Raw genomic sequence first — 21,483 nt, forward strand, 5'->3', positions numbered from 1 at the left:
ATTGGGCAGGTATTTACAGGGTGTTACGGGATCGTCGTTTCATGAATAATTCATCCACGATTAATTGTAATTTAAAGAGAGATATGAGTCGGCCCCGTTTTACAATCGTTTCGTTTATTATCGGGATGTTATGCGTTTCGCGGTTGGTTCCACGCGTTTAAGGATCGTGAGGTGATCCCGCGTAAAGGGTAGATTACTTTATCGAGTGCATCGGATCACATGTAAAGCGAAACTTTGAAAATATACAGCTATATTGCTCTCTTGGCGATGATCAAGTTTTGACAATTCTGAAGATAGGATGTATTGTTTCTAACCTTCAAACTAATCTTTCTTTTAATCGATATAATTTTCAATTAATTCTCCTCTATATATTCTTTCGAAGGAATTATTGTCTATATACAATACATACGAATAGAAGCAAATATTGTTATTAACGCGAAAAAGTTTCCGTATCGAAAACGTATAAATTTTTCTTAACACCTTATCGTACACTTACGGTTGGAGAGAACACGAGCCGTATCCGATCCGTACAACCCCGTCCGATCGAAAAGAGGAGGACATTGGATGGTCGTTGGTTCGAATTCTGGGCGCGAAGGATCGGCGTCGCTGAAACGCAAAGCCGAACATAAAACCGCAGATAAGGGCCACTGTGTGTAACGCGTGAAAGAGGCTAAACAGGGGAGCGGGAACGAAGGAAGATGGAAAAGCGAGCGTGGATAAGGGGGAAAGAAAGAGAGAGGCGGCCGCGGCATGGCTGAATTACGAGCGGCCGACGGGCATTAACATTTTTGCTGGACGCGCAACAAATTAAAGCAATCTGGTTCGCTCGTGTCCCTCGTCTCTTGTGCCCTCGGCTGCCTGACTGTCGTTTGTTCTTTCTCTTTGCTCTCTCTCTCTCTCTCTCTTTCTCTCTTTTTTCTCTTTTACTCGCGCATCGCTCTTCTTTTGCATACGATTCAACGGTGCCCGCTGTTCCACCCTCGTCGTGCTCTTGATACACGAAGCCGCGTATTTACGTGCTTACCAGAGAGATCTCCTTCCAACCATTCGATGGATTTTTCTATATACGTGTGTGCGTGCATACGTGTGTGTATACCTGTTGATTCTTCGAACGCGACGATTGAAATATTTCAGAGAATTTCATTCTCTCAAAATCAATTATAATATTCCAATATCTTTCCAATAACAATTTCTTCTTTCTCGATTCATGACAAATTAGAAATTCAACATCTGGAAGAACGAAAGATATATTAGAAGGACGATGGAATAATAAATAAAAACGAATCAAAGATTTACCAATTACGATAATTTATTCGTGAGGGAGGAGAGCGAAAAAAGTGACGAGAGGGGAGAACAGTCTGGAAGGGAGAAGTATATTCGACGATGGCAACGTTTCGAAGTGGTAAAATACGAATTATGCGGATAAATTATATATCGGCGCGAGGATGAATAGCCGGTTTACCGAAGTGCATTTACATACTGGTGTAAGGTACGTAAGGCCACCGTAACAGAAGCGAGGGATCTCGGTCCCTCGTGTAAAAAAGTCGGAGGCGAGGCAAAGTAGAGCGAAGCGAGGTAAAGAGGACGAGAAACGTCCGTGAAGGGAGGGGGGGATAGGGATGTGGTATATCGGTCTGTCGCCTCTGTAAATCCTCGGTGCCCTGTAACGCCGCCACCGTCGTGCTGCGGGCCTTATCATCGTCAGGGCCGCAGGACTAGCGAGAGATTCCTGGAAAGCACCTACGGTCCTGCACGCAGTTCCCCTTAATATTAACATAACGTTTCCGATGCATCTTCGCCCATGCGCGCATCTGCTTATACCGGATGAGACAAACTTTTTCTTTCTCCTCCATGCCCATTTTACTCTCCACTCTTCTTTCGATACGATAGAACGCAAGATCGATAGAATGGAGGAGCGACGTTTCTAATGAAATTGTGGTTGACATCTTGGTGATCCGTTGTTTACGGATGTATGCAAATGTTTGGTGCAAGTTTTAATCTCAATCCTTTGCAATTTCTCGAGAGTTGTGGTGGAAAAATGGAATCACAAATAATTCTGCAGCTAATTTAATTAAAATTGAATTATATACGTTTGTTCTTAGCTTATTGTGGATAAAAGGAGAATGATTTTTCTTTTTTGTATTACGGATAATTGATTCAGGAGAATTCAAGGTTTTGGCAGTGCTCGGCCTATTATTCGACAAAGTAGCGCGAAGAAAGAACAGTGTAAGAATGTCTGCATCCCTGGTTGGCGGGAGCACAGTACCGGACCACGGCGGTCGTCTCCTTGTATCGTTTGATCTCGTTAATAGGACCGCATTGTCCTGAATCTACATACTCCTCTACGTACCCGTTCTCTGGCGCGCACTTCGTTGTGGCTACAAAAAAAAAAAATAAAAAAAATGAAAGAAAAGAATTAAGAAAGGGGAAGCAGAATTCCAAGCCAGGGAAGGGAGAAGAAAAGAAGAGGAAAGATAAGTATGCCTATTTATAGAACACTTACGTGTACAATCTCTTTAAAACAAAAATACATATATATAGAAAATGAAGAATCTCTAATCGATTAATCGTTCAAAAGATACTTTCGAATTTCCATCCGATGTCATTTTTATTTCTCGACCACGTCACGTTCTGTTACGTGAGAGTATGAACGTTCGAAATTGAACGAATGCCAGGGAAGAAAATCCATATAAGAAAATCCTTTACGAGGCTGCTCCTTACCATACACGCGCCTTTGCGCTCCTCTCCCTTCCTCCTTTCTTTTTATGCCTCCTTCTCCTTGTTCCAACCGTGCGTTCTTCTTATCCACGACGCACAACGTCTCGAGTCTGTTACAACTCACGGACTGCACTCATCATCATTGTTCTCTAATGAATCCGTAGATGCTGACGGAAGCGCCCCTGCCCACAAGATGCATGGGACAGGTTGCGTCTCTCCGCTGCCTCCTCTTCTTTCTTCCCTCCACACTTCTTCTTCTTCTTCTTCTTCTCCTTTTTCTCCTTCTTCTTCTTCACCTCGTCGTTTCCCTTAAATCTCTCCCTTCCACTGTTCCCCAACGGGGGAGGAGAGTGTGTTCTACGCGGGTATAAACGACGAAAAAAATTATTTAGGCATAACGAGTCGGGACTCTAACTCTCCGGTTCCTTTGTGAAATCACTCAGCCGCATCACCTAGCCAGGGGAATTGTGGCTAAGAGAAACGGCTGCTGCCCACCTTGCTTTCGTTAGAACGAAGAATGCCTGTATGACGATGATGAAGCACGATATCGCATCCCCGTCATCTATGCTTGTCAACGAGGAATGTTTTTCAAGACGCCTTGGGAGGACGTCCGGTTACCGCGAGGCGCTAAATTTAACTCGAGGATCGAGGATCGATGGAGATCCTTTTCTTTGGAGGAGGAGGAGGAGGAGGAAAAGAGAAGTCTGCTCGAACGTTCCTACGAAAAATCTTTCTATCCGAAAGATCGTGAAGTTTCATTTCGTTCGTGGAATGGAAAGGAAATTCTTGTGGAAATTCAAAAGTTTAGATATTATATTTCCATTTCAACTTCTTAAATCTGAGATTCCTTTCATCCCTCGAAGAAGAAATTGATGCGAAAAATCATCCGCTCCGCGTCCACGTGTCACGAGTCAGTTTCCCATACACTGAGGGAGATCCGGTAGAAAGCATTATTTACGCGATCGATACGAATTTACCTCGACACGAGCGGATCTCGATCTTGATCCGGGGGCCCAGGGTTGAGGGATGGGACGGCGACCGATGCGGGACAATACCGTATATCTCTGGCGGCCGTTTTATGGAAATTCGTTCGGCGGTCTCGTCTCGATACAATGATCGGTGGCCTCGATACGATCGGGCCGTAGCACCTGTGCCCTACGTGTCGCTCGGTGTGCCACCTTCCACCACGTATGCGAGGCCACGGCGTGTAAGGATCTGCGGGTCACTGGCCGGAGCTCCTTTAAATATGGAAGAATCGGGGGAGATCACGATAAGGAGGGTCAGAAGCGGGTTACGAACCAGAATTTCGTTGTCATGTAAATTACTGTCTCTACGCGGCCTCTCCTCTCCCTCCCCGTCTAGGGTCTAACTAACCCGGGGAACACGGTGAATTCAATCTCCGTACACGATTGGAGAAACCTTCACGACACCTTCGAGTTCTTCCCGTGTCCTCGAGAATGCACCGTGAGAGATCGTCTCGATGCTGGATCAAATAATGACGTCTCCTCGTAACGAAGATATTGTTCGTTTCTAACAGAACCTACTTCTTCCTCCTCCTCCTCCTCTTCTTCTTTCATTTTCCTTTCCTTCTTTTTCTTCTTCTTTTTTTCTTTCTTTCTTTTTTCTCTGAACGCGTCAGAGAAATTCGAGGGCGTGAATCGTGGGACCGATCGGTGGCACGATTGATCGAACGTAATCGAGGAGAGATCGAGATCGTTTGGTTCGATCTGATGTTAATTTTTCAATCTGATGATGAAAATTGTATGATGTAAATAGGATAGATATGGATATCTATTTTTAAATTTGCGCACATATTTCAATTCGTTAATATATCCTCGACTTAAATAAATAATCCCTTTCGATATTTTGCTTAAGAGACGGAACGCGATATAAAAATGAAAATTTTTACTAAAACTCATCCCAAGACGAATCCTTTAAACCTATCCTAGTTGAGACAATACCGTGAAACGTCTCGACTCGAGAATACGAATACGCGTAACTTCCCTCCGTATCCATTCATAAACTCGTACCACTTAAATCCATCACGCGTCAGATCGAAGGGGGAGACCGTTAAAATTTTCCGTACTTGAATCCAACAATGCCCAGGAGAGCTCAAGATCTCAAGATCGAGGAACGATCGAGGATCACGGCGATCAGGCGTATTTCACGGTCGCCCCACCCTCGGCAACAGAACCATAGAAACAATGAACGCATAGAAACAGTAACTGGGCCCGGGTTACGAACGAACCGGGTGGAAGATAAACAACCTTGGCCGATCAGATGAACGATCCTGGACGACCACCTTCGTGTCCCGGGTTGGATGGACGCGGAGGCGGGAAATAGGAACGTCCATTTCCCTTTTAATCGGGGCCCGTGATAGCTCGCACGCGTCATCGAGCCGACTTGTCCCCTTCCTATAAAACGCCCGTTTTCTGCCACGGTTTCCACGGCCGTAAAGAGCCGTGCGTTTTGGTGGGCCGAGGCGTGGCTCGTGATCCGCCTAGGTGGCCCGTCGGACATGCTGCTGGCCAGACCTATCCGAATAACGCCGCCGCTATCTTAAATATACGGCAATTTATGCGTTTACAAGGATTATAACCTCGCCGTCGCTTCACGACTAGACAGTTATTTAATCGCGTTAAACACCGTTGGATACGTGCATTCTCGTCTCCGTAGCAATTGTTTACACGATTTTCTTCGAAGGAAGGGTTGTTCGAAATTGGTAAATGTTATTTCGAGATCGTGTTTCAAAAAGATGGAAAATGTTTGACGTTGATAATTGGCTCGATGGTTATCTTCGAAAAATGAAGTTTAAGTGAAATTCAGGCTCAGGTAATATAAATGTATAAAGGATAATGGAATGTTGCGGAGTAAAATCTAAGGTGGGGTCACGGAAGATGATAATTAGATACTGCAGGTGAATAATACTCCGTGCACGATGTATTCCATGAGGTGAGGATAAAATGAAATTTCTTTGCGTTTATGTTTGATTTATGACAGGTTGCAGCCTGCCATTGAACGTCTATCTAAACGATTCCACGCTCCAAAGAATTTCTTCCTTTCCATTACCTTGAGACCTTTTTACCGAGTTATTATTCGCCACAATATCGAATCTACTCATCAATTCGATTTCTTTCCCGCATCGGGACTGGATATTAGATATTATAGATCGTAGAATGCCGGCAAAAAGCCACTTAAACGAATACCAAGTTTTTCAATCATCGATCATATATTTACCATACCCACAAAGTTAAATATCTCTCAATTCATTCTCTCTCAACTCACTTTAAAATCGAAATAAACTCGAAACCCTAAATTATCTTTTCCTCCTCCTTCCAAGAGAATTTTCCAAGTCACGAAGGAAAAAAAAAAAAAGAAGAGAAAAAAAGAAAAGAAAAGAAAGAAAGAAAATTCCACGAAGAGACAGGTTGGTTTGAAACGACTACAAATTCCGGGAATGAAATTCAATTTTTCCCGGCGATGGTTTTATCACGTAGCAAGAAGAATTCCCGAAAAAGGAGAGACGGAGAGAAGAGGACACGGAGGAATTCCGGATGATGCGGCCGAAACGGGCTGACCGGCCTCACCCGTGGCGTAACGAGGCGAACAAGGGCCGAGTATATCACGCAGCCGCACGCTTTGGAACGCGTGTGCGTGCGACACGCGCGCGCATCCACGCGAAGATACAGGTTGCCAGCCGCACCTGTGAACTCCATCTCGTGGCGTGGGCGTCACGGAGACCGCGGCCAGACGACAAGAGAGAAGCTGACGCGAGAATCCTCAATTTTCCATTATAAATTTCTGGAAAAAAGGTCCAAGGCGATTGAGAATTGTCCTGTCTCCGAAAAAGGGAGGAAAATGGATGGAAAAAGGGAAAGGGAAGAGAGAAAGAAAGATAAGAGAAGGGGGGCGCGCACAGCTGTTCGCTTGTACTAATCATACATAAATCCGTGGCGGCCAGTCGCCCGATTAAGGACACGCGCGCATTTATCGGAAGAACGAGCCGCGGAAAGCGCGCTTTCGCAACCGAGCGACGATGATTCAGCCGCGTTTCTCTCTTTTTCTTTCTCTCTCTCTCTTTCTCTTTTCGAAGAGAAGTGCGGATACGCGAGTTGGTCGTTGCATTCTCTGGCTTCTTTAACTGGCGTGAAGGTTGGAGAGCGAAGAAAGAGAGAGAAAAGCGCGTCTTCGATTCGAGAAAAAAAATGGAGTCTTGGAATGTACGGTGTAATCGGCTCGAGCGTAATAAATGTATGCACAAAGTATCGTTAAAATTGGAATCTGTTGCTTCTTGTATTGTAGAATGGAAAAGTAATTTTTAACGAACGAAGAAAAGAGTTTAAAAGAATTTAATCTTAACTTTCTATATTTATATATGTGTATATATATATATATATATATATATTTAAATTTCTTCTCGAGGCGAGGAGCGAAATCTATGCGTAAAACTGGAAAGGAAAGTTCAAAACAACAGCACAGGTGTGTTAAAGAGTAAAGTGGATCTCGAACAAGGATCTTTAACCCACCCGAATCCGTTCCAAATTGCTCGATTCAATTTTGCACGCAAAATCCACCGCGCAAAAGTTGTTTTTTTTCTTCTTTTTTTCCTTTACGGACAGTTTCCAGAAGTGTAATTGACCAGGGGAGGAGCGTGGGCAACGGGACGGAACGGTCGAAACTTTTTCGTGGCGAGAAACGTCCGGGTTGCAAATATCTTGTCCTATCGTGACGGTTCTCTACCGTGCGACACGTGCAGCAATAATTTTTCCCCGAACGGGCCAGCTGGACGGGATAATGGCCGGCATAAGTTAAAATTTCGGCCGATACACGCGAAAACAGGTGAGTTACGAACGGAGTTATGTGACTTAAGGCCAGGTACGTGCGTGTCGGTCCATCGCGGCGGACGCCAATTTTATTGGCAATTTGTCCCGTACGATCGAATTTATCGCCACTGCCCTCCAATCTCCACTCTCCTCTCCCTCCTTCACCTCTCCTCCTCCTTCCCGTGTTATTCACGCGAATCTGTATTTCTCAATTAACACCGTCCAACCTCCATTTGCCGCAATCTTGCTCACCGGTATATTTAAACATTCCCTGGCACGGTTACTTTGCCCACGATGATTGGGTTTTATGAGGAACTCGTGCGAGAAGCCACGTTCAAAGTTATCCTCTTCCCCCCTCCGTTTCCCCCCCCTTTAATCGAGGAGAAAATTTGCAAGTCGAGGAGGGATACTCGCGATACGAAGAATCCATCTCGAGGATGGATTCAATTTTCCTCCATTTGCATAATCCTTGAATCGAATCGTTGAAAGGATCGATAAAGGAATCCCTCGTGGACGCCATTCGAATTTCTCGTTTCAATTTCACCTTCCCCGTCCTTCGTGCCGTCCCTCGTGCCTCGAATTTTTAATACATCCCGCGTGTAACTGTAAAAACTGACACCTCTCCCGTGGAATGAAAATTTCTCGACTACCCCCTTACGCAACGATACCCAGCGACCCCCATCAAACCAATTAACCTTCTGGAACCGGGAGGGGGAGGGAGAAAAAGAAGAAATTCCAGCTCGAAAGCAGCAGTTGGACGCGTTCGAGGTAACCGGTGTTTCGGTGTCTCGAGGCCCATTTCACCGAAATGGAACGAACGTGGATGGGCCATCGTGGAAGCTGATCCACGCCGCGTATATATATATATATATATATATATATATATATATATATATCTGTCTACCGTGCCACTCTTCTCGCCGATGCGTTTTTACGCCCGCCTCCTCTTTTTTTGCCCCTCGCCGAAATTGCCAGAGATCCAAACAGGCCCCGTGCTCGCGCACGCGCGCGCGCGCGCGCGACTTTTGACGGCCGCGGTTCACGATGGGGTCAGCGAGGGCCCCGCTTTCTCGCAAGGCCCTCCTCCAAACACCTCTGTCCCGTACTGGACGAGAGGGCCTTAAGCTCGTAATGACCCATCTCGGACAAATTACCACTCGAATTGCGACGCGCGTCGCTACACCTCGAACGATATCCTCGAATCCGTTCACAATAAATATACGATACGTCGATTTTAAGCTTGAGAAATTGTTGAAAAAAAAAAGAAATTAACGTTTCAACGTAATTCATATTGCAGAATCGAAGAGATATTTTTTTCGAAATGCAAAATATTTTATTCGAATATCTCTATAAGAATCAATCATCTTACGAGAGTGGCAAAGAGTGGAGCAAAGGAGGAAAGCGAGAACGAGATAGTAGTAGTTTGAAAGTTTCGAAAAGCTAAGAAGTTACGATTTTTTAACCTTGATCGGGGAATTTAATAATCGTGGAGAATTACGACGCGGCGTGTCGCCTGTAATCCTGTGGTTTATAGGGCTCGCGCCGATTCTACGTGTTCGGAGCGGATTCGAGCCGGTAGGCACGACAGCCGTCGTCCTCGGAAGCCGACGTTGCTCTCGTGGAGACTCGTCAGGCCCTACCACCACGGAACGAGTTTCAGCAGGTTGAGACGCGCGGTTCGTGCGCCCACGCCGGTGCTCAGGTATTGTGCAGGTACCTTCGAGAGGGAATCAGGGTATCCCTCTTGCCACCATCTCATCCGCGATTTTATTCCGACAGGCTGGGCTTCATTGTTTCAACGCGATATATCCTGTCATCTCGACGATACTCGCGCTCGATGCGCTTTCTTTTTTCCACGTGGATGGAGTGGATTGGATGGATATCGTCCAATGGCTTCTGTTTCCTTTGCAGATTTATTTGAAATTTATATCGCGATATTTTTCTTAATCCTTTATTTTTTGGATTTGGTAATTCCTTTTTCTTTTTAGATTTTGATCGATCCTCAATTTAATTCATTCAAAAGGCCGATTAATTCAAAGGAATTTTTCTTCCGTAAAATCCCATAAATAAGGATCGTCACGGTTAATGGATTATCTGAATAAATTCTCGAACGAGGAATTGAACGTGATCGATGAAAAATCGTGGATGATAGGATTAATTTGTAAACGCTTATTATTTCACGATATTAAATATAATGCGTTAACGTTACTTTCGAATAATCGAAATTGTCCGTGTAATTTTTGATAAATGATACATATATATATATACACACACAGGCTTGCTTAATATCATACCATTAGCACCATTGTCCACGCAGCAAATTAATAGTAAGTTCGGCGTAGGTCGATATAATCCTCCGCAAACACTCCACATTTCCTGGCCAACCTTCCCTCCGCGATGAATCACTCCTCGTTCCGGTGAAACGATATAGTAACTGGATGGAAAACGATTTCGTAAATTACACGAGGCTCGTTTGTCCAACGAGAAAGAGAGAAAGAGAGAGAGATGACGGCTATCGACGATTCTTTCCTCCCAGGAGGAAACGTCATCGTTACGTTCCAAGAGTAAAGATTGATCGTCTTTCCGGATATCGATCAATCGAAACGCGAAAAATACGCCAACGTTTCCACTTCGAATCACCTCTTGTAAATTCTCTTTTTCACGACTCCTCCTCGATAATTACTCGTCTCATTATATTTTAATTAATACCGATATATCCTTCTCGATTCATTAATGTTGTTTACGAGCCGCTCATTAAATTTAAATATTATTGAATAACGCTCGTTAAAAGGGAGACGAGCCGTCGCGATGCGTAATCGTGCGCTTTCCGTGCCCACGTACCCACACTGATCCATCGATGATCCACCATATATACGATATATCGAGAAAGGCCGCTCGAGGGCAGCGGACGTGGTTGCACGCTCGTGTGCGCGTCAGATCCCAGACACGACAGGTTGATGCAGACGTACGACGTAATCCGTTTTGACATTAATATATTTCCTCTAATAAGACAAACGCCGGGCCCACCTCCGCAAACGGCTGGGATCATCGCACGATCGCACGGGAAAACTGTTCGAGCTATCGTGGAAACTTTACGTCTTTGTTCGGTCAGGGTCGAGGCGCCTCGAGCCGGTCGATAAACCTCGAGTGTTGATGAACCGAAAGGCCGTGAAATTTATTCCGAGAAATTCTTCTCCGTGTTTATTATGGCTTACTTACTACCGCTCGTACTCAGCGTTTATTGATCCACAGATATATTTCCAATTCGATGTTTACCTTTCGATTCCCCTCTCTCACGGAACAATTCGATTCTGCGATTCGATAATAATAATAAAAATAATAATAGTGATTTTAATCTCTCTCGCCGAAATATTTTTAAGCGCGATCGATTATCGGCCCATGTGTAATCGATGTTTAATTCATTCATCTTTTCGAAAAAAATAAAATCTCCACCAAGTGATTGAGCACAACGCCGTTCAATTCCGTTCTTTCGAGAATTCTCATTACACGATCCACCCAAGGAACCAAAGAATAATGCCGTTTAATTAGAATGATTACCGAGTCGCAGCACGCCCTCGCGGTACACTTTTGCCACGGCGCAAGATTTACATCCGCGGTTTTTTGCTTATCAACGGACGCATCGTGGCCAATTACCGAAGCCGCCGGCTTCCAGCGTTGGCCGTGGTTCATTTAAGAAGATAATAAGTATTGCAGAAAGGCAACGATGACTAACGCAAAAGGAACCGAGGAAACGAGCCACGGATAAGAAGAGACGAACTGTGGAAGAAAGACCGAGAGGAATCTCTCTTTCTCTCTCTCTCTCTGTCTCTCTCTATTCCTTCATCTTCCAACGTCTCTTCCTCCTCTCTCTTTTCAACCATCTTACCTGTCTCGCAGTCAACCGCGTATTCCCTCTGTGACCCTCTCGAGAGATTCAACAGGTGGTGCGTTGCCTCGTGGCCGTTCTATGATGTCCCACACGTCGTTGCCCACGTAATCGCGTACACGTATGGGTGTACCCCATAGGCACAGCGTGTAGGAAGTACTCTGACCCCTCATCCGCTTCACGGCCTCTCCATATGCGCCGGTTCGTGATCTTCGGACCTGCGACGTCCCCATGCGACCAACCTATTTCTTTTTCCTTTTTTTCTCTTTCTTTTTCTTTCTTCTTTTTTTTTTTTTTTCACTTGTTCACACGATACGACTCCCGATAGAAAATCTAAATGTGAATCGGTTCGTTTGTATTCGGAAATTTCAACGGTGGACGTTTCGTTATTAATATGTGAAAGATAAAAATATATATCGAATATAATTTGTAGAATTTTAAATGTTCGCGACCGATGCTCGAGCAAAGTCGCGTGGGTGAAGAGAATCTGAATGATTCGTTTGATGCAAGAAATCTGAAACGAAGAAACTATTAAACAGAGCGAAGTGTACAGTGAAATATGAATGATCATTTACAAGAATATCGAAGATGCATCTAATAATAATAACGACAAAGTAAAGAAAGATTTTAGGCGAAGAAAAATTTCTCGATGGAAGGAATAGAAGAATTTTACCTGAGGGATGCAAAGACGATAGAAAGGTTCAAAAAAAAAAAAAAAGAAAGAAAGAAAGAAAAAAGGGAAAAAATGGAGAAACGCGAGGAAGAGGTAGAGGAATTCGTTTCGTGAGAAAGGAAACGGGAATTCTGGTTTCGTATCGAATTTGGCGTAAAACGACGCCCACCACCCAGCGGCACCTGCCAACCATTCCGGATTGCCCAACATCCGTTCTATTCTACGAATTTCATCGCGCGCGATCTTTACCTACGCGCCTCTGATTCACCTACACGGCTACGGCTACGGAACGATTCACGAACGCCGGGCGTCGAGCACTTTTCGAATGAAAGTGGGGATCGTGTTCTCTCGAGGAGGATCCTCGATGGATTTACATATTTGATATTGTTGATCGTAACGTATATACCTGCCTTTTCTGTTATTCGTTTTTTTTTTCTTCTTCTACGCGGTGGGCGTACGTCGCTGCATAAATATTGGTATTTCCAGGAACGTTTCGAGATACGATTCAATTAAAAACCGTGGAAGAAATTTCCGTGTACGTCTTGTTCGACGAGTGTAGATATGTTTCGTCGTATGTATAGATTGACGTGTCGTGAAGATACAACGAAATACAGCGTTTGAGATAATGAGAAGGAATATCTAGAAATTGATTGCTTTCTTTTTTTTTCTTTCCTTTTTTAATTCAATCCTTAAAACCCGAGAGAGAGATATTTCGGTTATCCTTGGAAGATCTACAAAATTCTCAGATTTACTAGAGATCCTCGCACGTGTTTTACGCTTTAATGGCTCGCGCACACGTGTTTCACGAGTGAATGACAAGGGGTCCTCTTTTTCGTGGCCGATGGGTCGATGGACTTCCTCTTCCGGTGTTCGACGACGGGTCAGGTGTCGTTGATCTTAATCCCGATGGATGCCCGGGTGGTACAGGATGCGATTTCCACTGAATCACTCTCGATAACAATGATTCAAAAGAAGATACATAATTCATAAACTATTTGCAACAATTCTCGATTCAAAATCCGCAGAAATCCGATTTTCCTCGCACGATTTATTTCATTGTACGTTCGTAGAAAAGTCCATTCAAACTCCACTCTAGCTCCACGAAGAATAAGGAAACGAAAAAAAAAAAATACGAGAACAGGTATTATTGTAGCTCGATAAAGATGTTATTTATTTCAAAATTGTCCAGAGAAGAATCTAATAATATTTTCTGATGTCCAAAGAAGTATAACGAAGAAGAAAAGAATAGAGAAAAAAAAGATAGAAATGGAATTTATATCTACAATTTTTTTCTTTTCCAATTTTTCCGGCATTTCGAAGGCGTGATATCCCGAGGAATCCGTGGTTCCGTTTCCAAAAGGAATTCGAGGCGTCGATATAAATCGATTATCCCAAGATATCCGTGATGTATCGTGACTGGGTCTGGTTTGTGACAGGTGGGAGGACCGATTTCGAATTCCTCTTCTTGTCTCCGTGATATCTACGCTCACACCAACTAGTCGTCGAATCAATGATATCGTGAATCTATATATATGTATACACGCACATACACATAGAAGGGAGAATAAAAGAGAAGGAAAGACTTGGCTCGACGAAAAGTCGCCCACGACAGATCGGGAACAGATCTTTGGATTCGATTTGGAACGCCACGAATCCGGTCGACCGTGTATACGACAATGTGAAACGTTGAAACGATCTGGTAAGTTTCGTTGTTTCATTGACACGCGAGTGATACACGATCCTCGACGAGAATACCACAGGTGAGGCAAGAAATAAGTTACAGGGGACAAATCGTGAGGAGGGGACCCGTTAGGATTCTCCTACAGGCCAATTAATAACTGACAACGGATAGCCTTTTGTCATTTCGTATATAGTATTAATTAATTCGTCATCGTTTTGTACTAATGACGCATCAAGTTCTACCTTCTTCAGGATTTCAAGGATCAAATTAGATACCTATTCATCGTTCTCGATATAGACGTGCCATTTTTGGGACATCGTTGGACAGAACAATAAAGTTCAATCACCTGAGAAAGAGATAAGCCTTCAACGACGAACATTTTGACAACGATGAAACCAGGATCCGGAACAAATAATCTTTCCCTTTGATCGAAACTTTGGAGAGATCATGGATCTGGATATATCCAGGATATATATAATAAATTCGCGAGGATCATCTAATTTTCTCTCAATCCCAATCAAGGTCTGTCCAAGTTCGCATCGATTATAAACGGCGTGAATAGCAAATGATGAATATCTTTTTTCTTTTTTTCTTCTTCTTTCACCCAAGGCGCATCGACCCACGGCGAGCCCTCTTCCCCCTTTCCCCCATGAAACGTACGGCCTCCTTTCTCCTCTTTTCTTTCATCCACCCCCACGACGAGCAGCGTAATAGCTCACTTCGTTCACTGTTACTGTTATGCAAGATATAATAGGGTAATAATGGTCTGGCCTCTCTCGGTCGGTAACGTAGGGTGGAGCCAGTCACGATCAGAAAACTGACGTAAGCATCTCGCTCGTTGTTCCTCTTCCCCCTTGTCCCCCGCCTTCCCCATCCTCCGTTCATCCTTCTCTCCATCCCGGCCTCGTGATTGCCTCGGTGTACGAGCGGCGACGTGGCCCGTTCGAGCGCGACCCTGCGCCTCCACGTTCGACTTCCGCGCTGATTACTTGGAAATTGTTGATAATATTTCGTGGCATGCAATAGGAAGCACCGGCCCGGCCAATTTGCAACCCGAGGATTGGAAAAGGGAACGGGACGATCGCGTGGTGTACACGGGATTCCTTTCGGGATCTCAGATTTTGCTAATTCGTTGCTTCGACCGTAGTATAGAGTTCGTTGCACCGTTCCCTTTAGGCTGAAAACTATCCAATTGAGCACTTGGCTATACTTGTCTCTCCTTTGAGAGATCAATGGAATGGATCGTGATTTTTCATTTTCCAATCGAAAAATTGTAGAATTGTCGAGAATCGTCGAGGATTCGTAGAATTTTGAGATTCGATCCAATTCTTCTACGCAGATTTCGATCTGCGATTCTTTGAAAATTCTCCATTTATTCGTCATTTTATATTTTTTTCCATTTCCATCGAAAGATGGAACAAGTTCGGACGAAATTGGAAATCAATATCCGATCCTTTGGAAAAGTATCGCGAATCTGTCTATTTCGTTGTTTCAAGCCGACTACTGCGTAATCGAGCGCTCTACCTGTAATTTAAAATGGGCGTAAACTGCTACTTGAGTCGACGGATAATTTCCAAACGTTCCGCGGTCGTTCCGTTCGGTAATATCGCGGGTGGGGTCGGTCACGACTCTTCGTTGACGCAAGACGACCATTTTCGAAATTGATTCGTCCCATCGATCGCGAAAGCGTTTAACTTTTAATTAGCCCTGTGGTCTGACGTTTCTTCAACCAAGTCGATAACCCCCTTGCAAAATCATATTTCGGATTAAAGTTTCTCCTTCCAACCAATTTTTTCCTTTATTCCAATATTATCTTCTTTGTAATTTTCATGCGTAAAATGTATCCATATCCATTGAATAATCGTGAAATTGACGAGAAAATATTTAAAATTAACATCTATATATATGGAATTTCTATGAATTGACAGATATTCTCATCGATACTTTAAAAATCGAGCGAATGAATCGTGCAAACTTTGCAAATAGATATTCGAACGAAAGGAAAGATTGTGGCGGCTTTGAATTGGTAAATAGACGGGAAGAGCTTCACGGTCACGGCTGCAAAGGTAATTAAATAAGCTTAATTAAGGCGCGTGCACATTGTGCACCGTGACTCGACACCTCTTCGACCATAAGGTGTGCGACTGTTACAATCGAAGGCGCCTGCTGTCGAATACCACCGCTTGATTGCCTCCAAACGAGATCGATTTCGATCCCTTTGTCGATCCTTCCGATTGGTAGGATTCGTTTCGAGTGCACTCGAGACGATTGCTTCGATACTTTTTTCAAAACTGTGGGTGGCTCCACGATGATTCGACGATCCACGATTACGTTGGGCCAAACACTCGACGATCGAATTCTAACTCTCGCATGTTTTCTCAAACAACTCTTCTCGATCCTTCATTCTCCTTGCATTTAATTTTTTACGAATGACTCCGTCGTTGTATAATCCATATATATGTAAAATTTAATTCCTTCTCCTATCTTTCAATAGATTTATTTTCCACGAGAAAAAAAAAGAAATTAAAAATTCATTTTTTAACCGAATCCTTACCTTTTCTATTTATTCACACAGTCAAACATCCATTGACTGTACACACGTACTCCGCGAACAGCGCAATTACCCTATCGAACTCTCGCCTCGAACGATTAGTATAAACCACAAGCAATGGCGAGCAGTTTGCCTTTCCATCTCGAAAGCTCGCCGTGCCCCGTTAAATTCACCTTCCCTTTTTACACCCACACGATCGTGCAGCAAACACAGAGGGAGGGAAAAACTCTATCGATCCGCGCTTCGAAGCGAAATAAAGAAACGATGAAATCGCAACGCGAGAATGGAAGATCGTACGAGAGCTAGAGTACTGACCTTGAGTGACCGCCTTGAGTTGGAGGCACAATGATGATGATGATGATGATGATGATGATGATGATTATGATGATGATGATGATGATAATGACGATCATAACCAGGCACCAGCTCTCGCACTCCTCGGTTGCTTCTTCCTCGACCGGTGGAGGAGCTGGTCCCTCGTTTGCCTCGGTAGCGAGCAAAGTGATGAGGCGTGGTCGATCACCTGGTAGCCACCGGGTTCAATCCGGTCCTCCGTGAGGGGTTACGACCCGCACGACCTTCGATCGTTCCTCGATAGAGCTATTTCGAAGGCGTAGAGAAGATATCCCTGGATCGGTGTGCTCGCCTCTGAACGCCTCCTTATTCGGGCCTCGATGTAATTCACGCTCGCGAGGCAACGGGTATACTGTTTGCGGTATGAAAATTCGCGTCACGTGAAACGATCGAGGGATCGATCCATCTTGGAATATCGTGCTGTTTATTTTCCTTTACGAGAGAATCGAGTAATCAGATTTCAACCAATTTCTTACAAATAGAAAATTTTTAAAAAATTTTTCCGATCTTCAACGATCGAAATTTTAATCATATATATATAAATCAATCGTATAACATCGATGGATCAACTGTTCGAGAAAAAGTTAGAAGAAAACTTGTAACTTCTTCTATCGTTTGAAAAGAGCAAATGGGAGGAACGCTTGTTAACCGTTGCCTTTTCCTTATTTTCATTATCCGAAGACCACCCACGAGGATTAAATATAATAATACATCTCGCGCGTACAATTTTACAAAGTTGGATGCAACGAGGAGGGAACGAATCGTGAGCGTTTATCGGCATCGAGGTGTTTCTCCTTCTCCCCCGGAAACCGTTTCGCAAGCCGGGCTCGCGATCACGGATGGTTTCACCGCGTTTTTTCCAATTACAGAACTCGAAACCGGAGGGGAGGGGGATCGATAGCGGCGCGCCTTATCAGACCGATCCCCGGTATTAACCTACCGCCTCGATTCTTCTCGCCACTGTCCCGAACGATCCCTCGTAAATTCCATCGCGACGGAGAAAGTCCGGTTTCTCGCGCGATTATGCAGCGGCCGTAATATCGAATTTCTGACATTTATCGTTCGTCGGTTATCCAACGATTAACCAATTCTAATTAATGATTTTTCGAGGCTCGGTTGCGTGTCGTATCCCTCTCGAGCTCGATACGAACCAAGCGTGATAAATATTCCATTACGAAACCTCTTTGTCCGTCTTTTCCTTGTCTCCAAACAGAAGGCTTTGGATTTCTCTTTTCATACATGTAAATATATATTATACACACATATAAATGTATCGTTTACTTTTCAATTATACAATATCTCGCGAACGAAAAAATACTCGTACAATACTCGGATAATCGTGAATTTTATTTGAAAATTTTGAACATTGCTACGAAAAACGAGAAAAATTATATTTCTTTGATATCCGTACGAATTTTATATCCAAGATCCAAACTCGATCCGTCGCCTCGCCTGCATTTTTTTGGATCTGATTGTATCTAGAATGGCGTCCGTTATTCCTAATAAGACGTATAATCCTTGCCAACGTATCGAGCAACATTTCCGCGCGAGCCACCATTAACCACGACCACGCGAGTCCATACCATACGAAACGATCCACGCCGGTAAAAGTAAAATCCGCGACAAGGAAAGTCGACGCAACCGACACAATCCACGAATGAGAAACGATAATTGGCGGGCAGTAGGGGCGCGTGAGAGCCACGCGGGACGAATGCAAATCGCGCGGGACAGGCTCGTAAATAAAATTACCATCAAACATATATATATATATATATATACACACATACACACACATATATATAAATAAATATATATATATAATTCCGCGTGGCCGAGAAAGAAATCAGCGGCTTCCTTTTAACGCCCTATGCGCCTATGGAAATTGGCCACGGCCTGTACGGGAGGTTGAGGTTGCCGCATAGATGAAGCTATTCCCCGCCGTAATTTATACAGGGCCTGGTGGAAAGTAACGAGGAAACCATTCGTTAAAACGTCGCCTCCCCGAACCGCGCACGATTACGATCTCGAGAGGATTCCGGCAGCGAATCTCCCCTCCTCCCCTCCCTCCCAATCCGCGAGAGCAAGCGCGATAAATTCTCGCCGTAGCACCGCTATTACCCCGCTATTACGAAATAATTATTGCCGATCGTATATAAACGCACGGGAGACAAAGCATCTCCTCCCTTCGAGAGATGCTGGTCTGTGACGTTTCACAACTATTATCCCGTCTGATTTGCGACGAGAGGTGTGAAAGGTGGGCGATCCCCTCTACCGTTCCTTCATAGGATTTGATAGACCCGCGACCGTTTCCTGTTCCGAGGAATAATCCAACGGGAGATTTAACGTTTCCTGTACGGACGATTGATTTTACGAGCATCTCTGCGAGGGTGGAATCGTATTGCGAATCGGATTTAATTTATGGATACGCGCCTCGATTCCTCTTTTCTATCAATTCTTTTCGGTCTCTTTCACGAGTAACACGTAGAAAAATAATATATACTTTCGTAGATATTATCCTCTCCCAATTCGTTAATATCAATTTATAATATACCGAATATTTGTACTTGTATACGAATCAAATTCCTTCTCGAAGGCCGCGAGCCCTTCCCAAAGAAGGAAGAAAGAAAGGAAGGAAGGAAGGAAGGAAGGAAGGGAGGAAGGGAGGGATAAATGGAGTACGGAGGAGAGTGAGCTCATCCGTGAGCCAAGGCACGCGCGAGGGTTGCACGCGTTGCTCACGCACACCACGTTCGTTTGCACGCGTGTGTTAACGTGTATCGCGGCGAGATTATATCATCAATGTCGTTACCGCATTACGCCTGTTTGCCCCCGGGGCCCGGTAGCCGCAGAAGAAACTCGCTAATGTCCCGCGCGGCGACAACGCGCGCACGTACACGCGCGCGGCCAACGATCCTCTTCCTTCCTTAGCGCCACCTTCCATCCCGCGATCGACTTTCTTGTCGAAGGAACGAACGACGGGTGTCCGCTTCGAGCAATGTCGAAGGCGATCCTCTTCTTCATCGTTCGTTTTGAAAAATTATCCTTCGCAGAGAAATTCTCTTCTGTGCGAACAACTTACGGGGAGGTAAGTTTGAAATTTTTTAGAAGAAGAATCATTCGAGGAATTTTTTAATCTGAAAAGTCAAACGAAAATTGTATCGCATTTTCATTGGCAAATAAATGGCACTTTTGATTTCTCGAAAAAGATGTCGAAACTACGAGGTGTATTATTTGCAAAAAAAGAAAAGTTTCCATCGTTTTATTCGAAAGCTGTTTCAAACGGGGTTTCAATCAGTGCGGTTTTGCGGCGACATGCGTGGATATTAGGTGTATCGATGGCTCCCCCACGCATACGCGCTACACCTGCTACGAGTTGTCGCTCGAGGCCGAGGTGGGCCAAGGTCCGGTGACCTCACTTCCTTCCCACTCGCCTAGGCCCCCCCAAGTCACGATTAAGTGGCTGTCACCTGCGAATCGACTTCCTTGCAGCCCTTTTTTCCGGGGGCTGGCCGAGGGTTCGCCCTCCGTGATCGCCCTCGTTTCTTATCTGGCTGCCCCCGCAGACCGCGTCACACCTCGCCGGTTTCGCGCCACTTCCAGAACAGGTGACGTAGTGGTTTCGCTAGGCTGTGGCGGAAACGGATGCGTGAATACTCGACTCGTTACCCGAGCGTACGCTTCGCGGTGCTTCGTGCTTTCGTTTTTTTTCAATCGCTTTTTTAAACCGGTTTTATTTAATGAAAAATCGCAAAGGGAATATTTTCGTTTCCCTTCAAATTTTAATTCCATCTATTCCGATATATTTGATATAATTACACGTGCACGTCATCTTACTTCGTGTCGCCTCTCGTAATGTTGCAAATTCTTTTTTCCACGCGATTGAATAAACAAGTAGCAAAGTAAGGTAAGTATGTAGCGTGATTTAACACCATTTAAGAAAAGAAAAATTCACACGTACATATATACGTGTGTTGGATCATTAAGGAAGCCCGTAAAACGGGCATTAAACGCGGTCGCTCGCCGATGTGCCGCCGCGGAGGGCCGGGTAATCCGCCGCGAATCAGCATGAAATATCGCATTGGCTCGGTCGTTTTATTCGAGTGACGCGTCCGTTTGGAAGCGTGGCAGGTTGCGGTTACCTTAGGTTACCAGTTTTTATATCGAATATGTGGGCCATGCACCTGCCACTCCGTAACACACAGCGGAGAAGCTCGCAGTGTGCGGAAGCCGGGACCCCGGGTGTCGCTCAGGTTTCACGGATCTGGTTTTTAGCCTTGGAACCTTCCTCGCTTCCTTTGCTACACGGGGGACGACGGAAAGAAAGAAAGAACGGTGTCTTCTTCCTGTTAATCAGCAAAAAATTACCAATTACCTTTGAATCGACGAATTTCACAATTCTTTCGAAATTTCTTTCGAAATTGTGGAATTTTCGCGACATCTCGTCGTCCCTGCCCTATTTTCAACTCGAAACTCATCTTGAACTCGAAGCAAAATCGTTCTAAATCGTTTCTTCTTTTTCCTTTTTTTTTTTTACAGAAGCCTCTCTCGCGGATAAATATCTATTAGCAGAAAAAAGGAGGGAGGAAGGAGATCGAGGGGAGAGTGGCCGATCGGATGGTCGCAGCTGCTGGAACCGGTGGAATGTTTACGACGGCGCGTTAAACCGCTCAATTAAAAGGACGTGGAGAGCACGAAACGCGAGGAAGCCGGGGGCCTGGCTGGAACAGAAAAAAAGGCTGGAATGGAGCTCTCCGTGGAGCGCGCGGACGATCGTAACTTACATTCTTATTTCAACGG

The 21,483-nt window shown here is 44.6% G+C and overlaps 1 long non-coding RNA gene across 1 annotated transcript; it reads right to left on the minus strand.

The window, feature by feature from the left end:
- Positions 1-505: 505 nt before the first annotated feature.
- On the minus strand, positions 506-13,220 carry LOC100577013. The gene is made up of 3 exons (XR_409532.3): positions 11,428-13,220; positions 9,836-9,975; positions 506-2,378 (listed from the first exon to the last, which is right to left on the minus strand). It is a non-coding gene; the product is annotated as an uncharacterized LOC100577013 (long non-coding RNA).
- Between the last annotated feature and the right edge of the window lie 8,263 nt (positions 13,221-21,483).

Source organism: Apis mellifera, linkage group LG13, assembly GCF_003254395.2.
Source record: "Apis mellifera strain DH4 linkage group LG13, Amel_HAv3.1, whole genome shotgun sequence".
NCBI lineage: Eukaryota > Metazoa > Arthropoda > Insecta > Hymenoptera > Apidae > Apis > Apis mellifera.